Here is an 11,540-nt window from a genome sequence, read left to right as displayed (position 1 = left end):
AATATCTCGTTTGGGGACAGGAGAGTTAAAACAGGAATCTAACATAGTTCCTAAGTATGTAGAGTTTAGGCAAACGACGACTGGGCTAACAACTTAGTGAATACGGACGTCTAATTGTAACAGAAAAACCAAGCGTGCCGTGAGTATGAAAATTGTACGTGCAAAATGGGACGGGGTTGGATCAGTATCAGTAGCCAAAAGTTATTTCCCGGGATCGGGGGTCAGGTGAGCCGAGTAGAGTTAAAGATGCGTCTCTTTTACGGGTTGTTTTTTTTTTACCGCTTCTTAGCCGGCAGTATGTAAGCAAATGCGTTGTGCAATTAAGCTAGCCTTTCGAGAGAGGAGTGTGCGCGTTTTGTTTCTCTACGTGGGCCAATTGCCAAAGCAGTTGTCCATACGTGGAAGGGTTAAAGCCATCAGGTACTGGGTGGGGCTGAGGGGCGTGGTTTGAATTTACTCCGTCCTTCCCAGCTGTGAAAGCTGGAACCAGTCACTTCTAGAGTAGCTATTAACTTGCATATACCTGTCTAGCTTTCCTCGGTCACGTCCCCTCGCTCTGGGTTCGCCGAGGACTGCTTCACTTCTTCGGATTCTGGATTTTGCTTTGGAGACCGCAACACGTTTTCCTGACAAACCAATGTGGAAAAACCTGCTGGAGGACCGCTGCTTCCACCAGCAAGTTTAAACCAGTATGTAACTTATTTATTTTCCTCTCGGTTTCTTTCCCTTGCCTTTTCTTTCGTGCTAGAAAACAAATCCGCGTTCAAAGATGCTGAACTTATGGAAGAGCCAAATTGCCTTATAAGTAAAAGACAGGGAGGTGCACAACGAAGATTACAGGTGTATAAAACGATAAGAAACGTTCATTTTGGCCTCTATTCTTTCGTTACAAACTGTCTAAACTTTCGGCAGTTACTTCAGTTTGGAGTTCTTTATCGTGTCCTTTATTCCGTGTGTATATATATAAAACTTTCAGAAAAAAAAAATACATTTCTATTTCGTGTGATACTCAGAACAATGGAGCAAATTAAATTTACTTGCACGTTTTGCCTGAGTATAAGTCCCGCTGAATTGAGTATGACTTCTCATTGAGAAAGCCTAGATACCTTTTCAAATTAAAATAACTGAAAGGAATAATGATTACAGAGAAAGCAGGCTTTGCCTAATTAGAATCAGCTGTATTAGGAAATAATACAATCACTTTTCTTTTTTTTCCCAGTATGAAAGTATAATTATTTTTGTCTATTTGAATTTAATCTAATATTTTCCAGGTAAGTACATATGGAATTGAAGCCTTATTGGACTATACATTTTGTTGCATAAAATGATTTAAGAATTGTGGCTTTGTATGTGTATAATCTAAGAATACAGTGTATAAAGTGTATACATGTGTATAATCTAAGAATAAAGCTCAGATTTAAAATATTAAATATTGCTGAAAAAAGGGCAAGAATATATTACTATAATGTTAGGAGATAGTTAATAAGCTTGTTTTAAACCTTGCATTTCAAACTCAGAAAAGATCTGAGTAGGACTTGGCTAGGTGTGAATGTGTTTCAAAGTTAATAACCTTTAAAGCATCACTAAAGTGATATAAGGGGATTAGTGAAAGTACCAATCAAGCCGGCAGATGAAATAAAATCCTCGCTTTGAAAAAAAATCACATTTTAGAATTATATTGATACAATATAGAAATATTGATATCACTATCTATAGATATAGATGGAACTTGATTCGGAATGATTTATATTTTATGAATGAGTTTGGGTTGTTCCTTTAAAATAAGAAATCCATGTTTAAAATTACGTTTAAAAGGACAGGGAATTAGATTTGATCTATGGCTTGATTTAATTACTGTCCCTAGCTCAAGGCCAATGATAAAACATAATCTTAAACGGATAAGTTGGCAGCTGCTCTCTGCTACATGCAGTCTTTCATTATAAGAAATGGAACTAGGCTGCAGGTGGTTTTTACACTGATATTATTGATAATTCTCTTTCATTGTATTATTAAAAGCATTCTGATCTTAGGAACTGGTTTCCGAGATAGTGTCTGGCTTTGGAATTGGGAGAACCCACCTAGCATTTGGATTATGTACATTATCAAGATTTATGGTAAATCTTTCGGAGAGGGGCAGCATACAAATCTAATAAATTATTATTATTATTATTATTATTATTATTATTATTATTATTATTATTATATCCTAATAATCTTACAATTTCACTTGTTTCAATTATATTATATTAATTGGAGCACCCTTTAAAAATACTTGATAATATACCTTCAAATGTAATTTGTGGGTGTTGGAAACAGATATTTCAAAATACTGTATGTATACTATATTGTAGTAAAGGAATGAGACTTCACTATTCAATATGCACATGATGAACAACACAAGGTTAATATTCTGTATTGTATAAAATAATCGTGAGCCACTTCTTTACATAATAAAGGCACTGTGGAAAGCCTTTTATTAATTCTCTGCATTGAGGCTTAAATAATTATGACTGGGTGATTGATAAGCAATTACTTTTCAAAGATGCTGGACTTTCTTCCTTGAAAATGTTTAGCAAAATGTTTTCAAGGAAAAAAACCAAAAGTCCAGTTGTCTTTTGGAACAATGGTACAACAATGACTTGGATGATTGAGAAACTCCATTACCATTCAGGTGCAAGGAGGAGATATTTTTTCATAAAGACAGAGTGATGAAAAAAGAGCGGTCTTTTTTTGGTTTGAATTATGGACATCCAGCTTTAAGTGATTACACCACTGCATCATATAGCTAGGTCAAAGATATATCAGAGCAACTAAAACATTTAACATTCAGTACTTATGGAGAATACAGTTTGTACTTTCAGCCAACTTCCATTTACCTAAGGCAAAAGCAATGCATAATGAAAGGGAAGGAGTAATCTATGCATTCAGGCAATACATTGGATCAAGGCTAACAAGCTACTAAATGTGTAGATTTCCAGTTTCCCCAAGATTGCTTATTGTATGCTTTTTAATGAATTATTAACAATTCATTAAAAATGAGAAAAAACTTTCTTATCTATTTCCCTTTTCTAATCATTTCACTATTCAGGGTCATGAAGCAGTCTCAGAAATTTGCATGTTTTTAGAAACATAGAAACATACAAGACTGACGGCAGAAAAAGACCTCATGGTCCATCTAGTCTGCCCTTATACTATTTCCTGTATTTTATCTTACAATGGATATATGTTTATCCCAGGCATGTTTAAATTCAGTTACTGTGGATTTACCAACCACGTCTGCTGGAAGTTTGTTCCAAGGATCTACTACTCTTTCAGTGAAATAATATTTTCTCACGTTGCTTTTGATCTTTCTCCCAACTAACTTCAGATTGTGTCCCCTTGTTCTTGTGTTCACTTTCCTATTAAAAACACTTCCCTCCTGAACCTTATTTAGCCCTTTAACATGTGCTGGTTTGTAAAACCTTTGTTGATGTAATGCTTCCCGATGTTTCCTTCATGAAGCTCCGCATGAGGCTGCCTGGAGTGTCCCCTTTGCTTTCTTTTGATTGTGGTATGGCTGCTGGAGTGAACAAGAGAAATCAAGAAAATGGAGAGCCATTGTGCATGTTCAATTCTCAATGGGTACCTGTAAAATATTTACTTATATTACGGCTGATCAGTGTAGATTTGTGGACTATCTAAGAAATCATTTGTGGGTGAGATGCCAATGGCTATGTCTAAGAAATTATTGGATATCTAAATGGCAGACAGGCTTCTGTGTGAAGCAAACCTTCAAAGAGTAATAATAATAATTATTTATTATTATTTATTAGATTTGTATGCCGCCCCTCTCCATAGACTCGTAATGCCATGGGCCTATCATATTCTATTTTTAATTTTATCTCCCCTTAAAAAAAGCAACACTTGTTACTTCTCAGAAACCATACATGATCCCATCAAGGATGTTTTGTGTGCGTTATTTTTGTTTATTTATTAAATCTTACGTTGCCGCTCTCTACCATGCCATTTTAAAAGCCTATTCTAATGTTTAATCAGACCAACAACATGTATCTATCATTCAAAGGCCGATGGTTTATTTTTGGCAAAGAAGGTGAACTAGATATTTCCTGATTCATTGTTCACTTTTTAAATAGTTTTTAAAATTACGCCAATTTTCCTTGAATAGAAGTTTTTCTTGAAATGTATCCATCAATTGTATTAAACTGACAAACCAGCCCCTAGATTAGCATTGAACTAACTAAGGAAAAAACTTGGATTTCTCAAACCCTGATGATTTTTTAGCAAACTTGGTAAGAAGTTCTACCACGTGCATATTTTCCTTCATGCTAATATTAAACCGGCAACAACTCTGTCAGTGTGGAACAATGCTCACCTTGGTAATAAATAATGTCCCCCTTTCTTAAATTTTTCAAGAATTGATGTTGGAATTTAATGTAGATTTACCTGGAGATAATCCTATTGATCTTAATTTCTGAGAAAAAGTTTACAGTTGAATGTATGAAAGTCGCAGCGATTAGTTAAGATATAGAACAGGCTGTTGGATTTTATACATAGATCCTCTAGGGATTTACTTTCTAATCTTTAGCAAGTCACATTTTCTGAGCAATCTCTAAGACTAACTGAACTTCAAAAATAGAAAAATTAGTTTAGAGTATTAAAACATATTGCTATCACATAAATTTTTTACCTCTCCAGCTGGTATTGTACTGTAATCAGAATTGTGGTATTTGCGCAACAAGTTGCAGGTAATCACAGCCCAGTGGCATTTTCATTGTGTTGGAGAAGTGAAACTAAAATTGAAAAAAGGTGAGTTGTTCATTTAGTGAAATTAGTTGTAGATATTGCATTATTGCATTCAGAAATAATTGATTTGTAAATCCAGGCTGTCTATGATACAGGAAAATGCTGATTAGCCTCTTCCATGCACACATGCACACACTAAACGCACGCAAAACACACACACATTGTGTATGTGTGTGTATGTAACATTTTTGCTGATAATGAAAATGAAGGAAGACTAGTATAGATCTATTTCAAGCTATTTAGCACTCATCAGCTAGACATACCCTTACTGGGATTTGGACCTGGGCAATCGGCTCCCTTCCATATTTGGGTATACCAGGGTGATTCGAAAGGGAAAAAAAACCATTTATGTATGTGTGTGTGTGTGTGTGTTGTGTACACACACACACACACACACACACACACACACACATATCCATAGAAGCAAATTTGTTCAGTTAACATTTTCATTATTGGGCCATTTTCACAGCCAAAATAAGACTCTGCTCTATGTACAATCTACATTAGGTACTTTCACATATAATAGGTTATAATTTCACATATAATAATATGCATTTCTAGATAAACCCTGAGTGAAAACAGAGTGGGTATATGGGGGTACTTTCTATTACCTGTTCCAGTATAAAATTGAAAAGGATTTAAAAGGAACGGAGTTTCTTTCTCTTTGAAAGATCAGCTTAAATCTCACAATGTTTTGTCCTATAATATATTTATTTTTGGTTTTTTGACATTTTTGTAATGCATTTCCAAACATATTTTAAACATGCATAAAGAACAATTTAATGCATAATGTTGAAATGAAGGTATTTTTATTTTTATGTGCATTTAATAATTCAGAAACATGACTCACTTTTTAAATGGTAATTTATTTTTTCCATTCCAAAGCCATTTCTATTAGAAATAGCAATAGCACTTAGATACCACTTTACAGTGCTTTACAGACCTCTCTAAGCAGTTTACAGAGTCAGCATATTGCCCCCAACAATCTGGATCCTCATTTTACCCACCTTGGAAGAATGGAAGGCCAAGTCAACACTGAAGCTGGCTGGATTTGAACTGCCAAATTGCAGTCAGTCGGCAGTCAGCAGAAGTAGCCTGCACTACTGCCCTCTAACCACTGCACCAAGGCTAATTCATTTCCATTTTTCATCTCCATTTAATGATAAAACCTTATCATTACTTTCTAAGCCTTAAGAATCATAGTTGTCGTTGTTATATAGCTTCTGTCTTTCATATGCTTTTATTCAATAATGCACATTTAAAATGAATTGTCCAAAGTTTTAGTTGGAAATTGTGTAAAAATAAATAGGCGAAATTTAGCAATGTCAAGATATGTGTATGATGGACAAATGTTTCAGGTTGGTTCAATCATCAAAGCATTGCTGAAAAAGCATTCCATACATTTCTGTACAAATCGATGGTGAGACCACACTTGGAGAACTGTGTACAGTTCTGGTCACCATACCTCAAGAAGGATATAATGCAAAAAAGGGCAACAAGAATGATCAAGGAAATGGAGCACCTCCCTTATGATGCCAGGTTGCAATGCCTTGGTCTCTTCAGCCTTGAAAGATGGCATTTAAGCAGTGACTTGATCGAACTTATAAAATCATGCATGGGATAGAAAAGGTGGATAGAGAAAAATTATTTTCTCTATCACATAATACTAGGACAAGGAGGCACTCCCTAAAGCTCATAGGTAAGAAAGCGAGGACAAATAAAGGGAAATATTTCTTCACCCAGAGGGTCGTTGGTTTATGGAATTCACTTCCAGAAGAGGTCGTGACAGCTGTCAGCCTTGATAGCTTCAAGGCAGGATTTGGCAGATTCATGGATGCCAAGTGCATCGGTGGTTATTGAAATGGATGTCCATGTGCCGCCTTTATGTTGGTTGAGGCAGGCAGGATTCCCCTGAGTACCATTTGTTGGGGGTCAGGGAAAAGGGGGGGGTGTCTTGCCTTCTCTTTCTGCTCAAGATGGACCACTGTGCGACACAGAATGCTGAACTCGATGGGCTTTCACCTGATTCAGCATGGCTCTTCTTATGTTCTTATGTCTAGATAATGCAGAATTTGGCCCATTACAATGACATGTTACCATGTATTCCAAATGTATAGCTTTGGCATCCTTCTAAAACTGAACTGAACATTTTAAGGTTGCAATGCCAATTGCAATGCAGTTGGTTGATTCACAAGTCTTTGGCTATACAGATTTTTGTTTGTATCAGTTTGGTCATGTGGGATATGCTTTGGATGCTTTTACAGTTATTCTTATAACTGTGTAAATATGGATGCTTCAAAAAAGAGACTAATTGCTGTCTTCAAAGGAGGTAACTTAGTGCAAAGTAATTACAATTAAATGAAAACAGGCAAACCGAACCAAAAACAATGAATCAACTAGGTACTTACAAAACAGGAAACAAGAAGCTATATGTATGTTTATATAAATGATCCATTTGGATCCAGAAGTTTAAAAAATTCTCCTTTTTAAAATAGATGTATAGGATCTCAATGATGTTTATTTGAATAGATTTGGTCAACATTTTTCAATTTTTATCTAATAGTATCTGTTAGGTGGGCACAGTATCACTCTGGATTCATCCCTCTGAACATAGTCCTAATCTTATTTTGTGGCAAAGTCATATTTTCAAGTAGCAAATAAATATTAATTTCAAGTTGCACATTTCTTTTTGGTAGATTTCTGAGGAGGATGGGTATCTAGGAGGTCACCAGGGGGAAGACAAAAATGCTTGGACATGTTTAAAACAATACTCAATTTTTAAAAATATTTCTGTTAACAGAAATTGGAAATTTGTAATAAATTACCATATAAGCATCTACCAACAGATTTTGACGTTTTGCCCACTTTGTTCTATACTGTCTAATAACTGTTCTGAAGCAGAAATTGATCTAAACACATACAATTCCTTACCTCTAAAATCTATAGTTATCAGATGGATTATTATTCCATTTGATTTCCAGGAATTAAATGTTGTAGGTTATTTTGATATAAATTTCAAACATTATGATTTTGTGTTATAAGAGCAAATATTTGGCTAAATATTTTTACTACAAAAATAGCCGCAACAAAGTGTTCTTTATGTTCTGCAGATTAGGAAATATAAATGGGATTACAAATGGATTTGAAAAGTTTGAACATAGTTCCAAGGGGTTTAGTTAACAAAGAAAATATTTCTTTTTTGTGTATGATTACTATCGTAGAATAGAATTTTACGTTGATTTCAACAAATATCTGGAGGCAATTTAGCACTGAATAAGTATTGTGGTTCAGTTTTTACTCTAGTGCTTTTTCAACTAGAATTATGAACAAAGGTATATGGGATTTGTTTTAAAAGATTAATATCATAGTTTTTAATAAGCTTAATTAATTGATGAAATCTATATGCTACAAACTTCAGATGCTGTTTTTGAGATTCCTGATGGGCAGGGATACTTTTTCTTTGAAGTGTGTGGTCATAAATACTTGATGGGAAAGCCACTACTGTTTACATACTGGCAGCCATACAAATTATATGAGAAACAAAATTTAATCTGCAATTAAAACTTTAGTCAGCGGCACTGATCAATGAACTGCAGCCCTTATTTAAATATATATGTGGGAGGGTGAGAGAACAAAGTTTATGAAGTTATTACTTGTATTCATTATCAAACATTTTTCTCCAAAACATCATGACCAATCAAATCAATTTAGGAAATATTAGTCTAAAGTTTGACAGCTATAATAGATAAGGTAACTTTGATGGATATAAGTAAAAGCAGTTATACATGCTTGAGCATTGCTTTTCATATGGGAGAGACAAGAAGTTGAACTGGGCTTAAGACAGATGTCAGAAGGTTAAATGTTAAGTTTTGAACATGACTTCAGAGGACCTCCAAAAGTTATAAAATTGTTACTTTTAATGTTAAAGAAAAAAATATATGCTTTCAAAAATGTATCTCAGTAGGCATATCATAAAAGCAAGAAGCATGGTAAAAAGATGAAAGGAGAATTTAAAAAATGAAACCACCATTATACAATATACATAATGACCCTTTATTCTGCAAAGGCTATTCAGGCTAGTTCCGTCATTAATTAATTATTCACCCATATTCATATGCTACTTAGTCTTCTGACTCTAGACAGTTTATGGAAAATTAAATAAAACATTTATGAAATAATGAAAGCCATCAAAAAACCCCAATAAATTATAAGCCAAGATATTAAAAATTATAAATAAACCCATAGCAACTACCAAATAACCTCCATAGGCTAAAAATAGTATTTTGAATTGGCTTAAAACCAGTACACTAACTATATGTAAATCAGATTATCTTTGATTATAGCAACCTGGATTTACTAATAGTGAATACAGATAATAGTTTAACAAGAGTTGGAAGGGACCTTGTATGTCATCTAGTCCAACCCTCTGCTAAAGCAGGAGACCCTACACTATTTCTGACAAATTATTCCTTGTCTGTCCTTCAGGTGCTTTGGAGAATAGCTTTACTCCTCTCTGTGGCAGCCCCTCAAATGTTAGAACACTGCTATCATGTCTCCCCTGGTCCTTCTTTCGCCATACCCAGTTCCTGCAACCACTCTTCGTATGTTTTAGTCTCCCCTGATCATTATTATTATTATTTATTGGATTTGTATGCCGCCCCTCTCCGCAGACTCGGGGCGGCTAACAACAGTGGTAAAACAACATGAACAATCCAATTAATAAAAACAACTAAAAAACCCTTATTATAAAAAACCAAACATACACACAAACATACCATGCATAACTTGAAGTAGCCTAGGGGGAAAGGATAACTTAACTCCCCCATGCCTGGTGACAAAGGTGGGTCTTAAGTAATTTGCGAAAGACAAGGAGGGTGGGGGCCGTTCTAATCTCTGGGGGGAGTTGGTTCCAGAGGGCCGGGGCCGCCACAGAGAAGGCTCTTCCCCTGGGGCCCACCAAACAACATTGTTTGGTCGACGGGACCCGGAGAAGGCCAACTCTGTGGAACCTTATCGGCCGCTGGGATTCGTGCGATCATCCTGATTGCTCTCCTCCACACTTTTTCTAGAGTCTCTAATATATTTTTTTGTAGTGTGGTAACCCAAACTGGATGCAGTATAGAGTGGTATTAGTACCTTACTTGATCTATATTGTATCCTTCTGTTAATGCAATTTAGGATTGCATTGGCTTTTTTTGACTGCCACTGCTGGCTCATACAAATCTAATAAATAAATAAAAATAATAAATGTTTGGTTGATTGTCCAGTCAACAAGATCCCTGTCACAATCACTGCTTTTAAGCCTGGTTTCACCTAGTTTATATGTATACTTTTGGAATTTTTTTACCTAAATGTATACCTTTACATTTCTCTACACTGAATTTCATTTGTTGTATAGGGCCCAGCACTCAAGTCTGTCAAGATCTTGGGCCTATCTTCTTGGGTGTTAGCTATTCCTCCCAGTTTAGTGTCATGTGCAAATTTGATAAGTTCCCCTTCGATTCCCTCATCTAAGTCTTTTATGAAGATATTGAAGAGTACTGGGCCTAAGATGGAACGTTGTGGTACCCCACTGCTTCTCTCCATGAGGACTTACTCGTTGAGTACAGTTGAAATACAGTAACACTTAGACTTATATACCCCTCCATAGTGCTTTATAGCACTTTCTGAGCAGTTTACAATGTCAGCATATTGCCCTAGCAATCTGGATCCTTCTTTTACCAAACTCGGAAGGATGGGGTGCTGAGCCATCCTTGAGCCCCTTTAAGATTATTTATTTATTTATTTATTGGATTTGTATGCCGCCCCTCTCCGGAGACTCGGGGCGGCCAGCAGCGACAATAAAACAGTGTACAATAGTAATTTGGTATTAGAAATGATTAAAATTACATTAATATAAAAACCAAACATACATACATACATACCATGCATAGAATTGTAAAGGCCTAGGGGGAAAGAGGATCTCAATTCCCCCATGCCTGGCGGCAGAGGTGGGTTTTAAGTTGTTTACGAAAGGCAAGGAGGGTCGGGGCAGTTCTAATTTCTGGGGGGAGTTGGTTCCAGAGGGCCGGGGCCACCACAGAGAAGGCTCTTCCCCTGGGTCCCACCAGGCGACATTGCTTAGTTGACGGGACCCGGAGAAGATCCACTCTGTGGGACCTAACTGGTCGCTGGGATTTGTGCAGCAGAAGGCAGTCCCTGAGGTAATCTGGTCCGGTGCCATGAAGGACTTTATAGGTCATAACCAACACTTTAAATTGTGACCGGAAACTGATCTTATGAACTTCCGGTAATGTTTGCCTGCGATATTGCATTCTAACCACTGCACCACCATGGCTCTTACAAGCCATTTCATTTTATACTAGTTGCAGTGTCCAAAGAATCTATTTTCAGCCTATTTTTATTCATTCAGATCAAAACAGTCTTTAAATGCCTGCTTAAGAATTACAGCATTTACGTTTATCTTAATGAAATCAGATATAATTTTCATTCTGCATGTACAGGTAGTCCTCAAATTGCAACCATTCATTTAGTGACTGTTCGAACTTACAGCACTGAATAAAGGCCCTATGATATTTTTTCACACTTACATCCTTGCAGCATCCCCATGACCATATGTTCAAAATTCAGACACTTGACAACTGACTCATATCTATGAGAGTTGCAGTGTTCTGGAGCCATAACAACCTTCTAACAAGCAAAGTAAAGTGGGGAAGTCGGATTCACTTAACAGTTGT

At 36.0% G+C, this 11,540-nt stretch overlaps 1 protein-coding gene across 1 annotated transcript in view; it reads left to right on the top strand.

The window, feature by feature from the left end:
• Positions 1 to 335: 335 nt before the first annotated feature.
• SP6 (Sp6 transcription factor) overlaps positions 336 to 11,540 on the top strand; it is a 30,851-nt gene continuing 19,646 nt past the window's right edge. Inside the window, exon 1 of the mRNA XM_070726867.1 lies at positions 336 to 689. The gene's annotated coding sequence lies outside the window, so the exon portion shown is untranslated. The remainder of the gene's footprint in view (positions 690 to 11,540) is intronic.

Source organism: Erythrolamprus reginae, chromosome Z (genome assembly GCF_031021105.1).
Source record: "Erythrolamprus reginae isolate rEryReg1 chromosome Z, rEryReg1.hap1, whole genome shotgun sequence".
NCBI lineage: Eukaryota > Metazoa > Chordata > Lepidosauria > Squamata > Dipsadidae > Erythrolamprus > Erythrolamprus reginae.
This window is presented reverse-complemented; position numbering and strand designations above follow the sequence as displayed.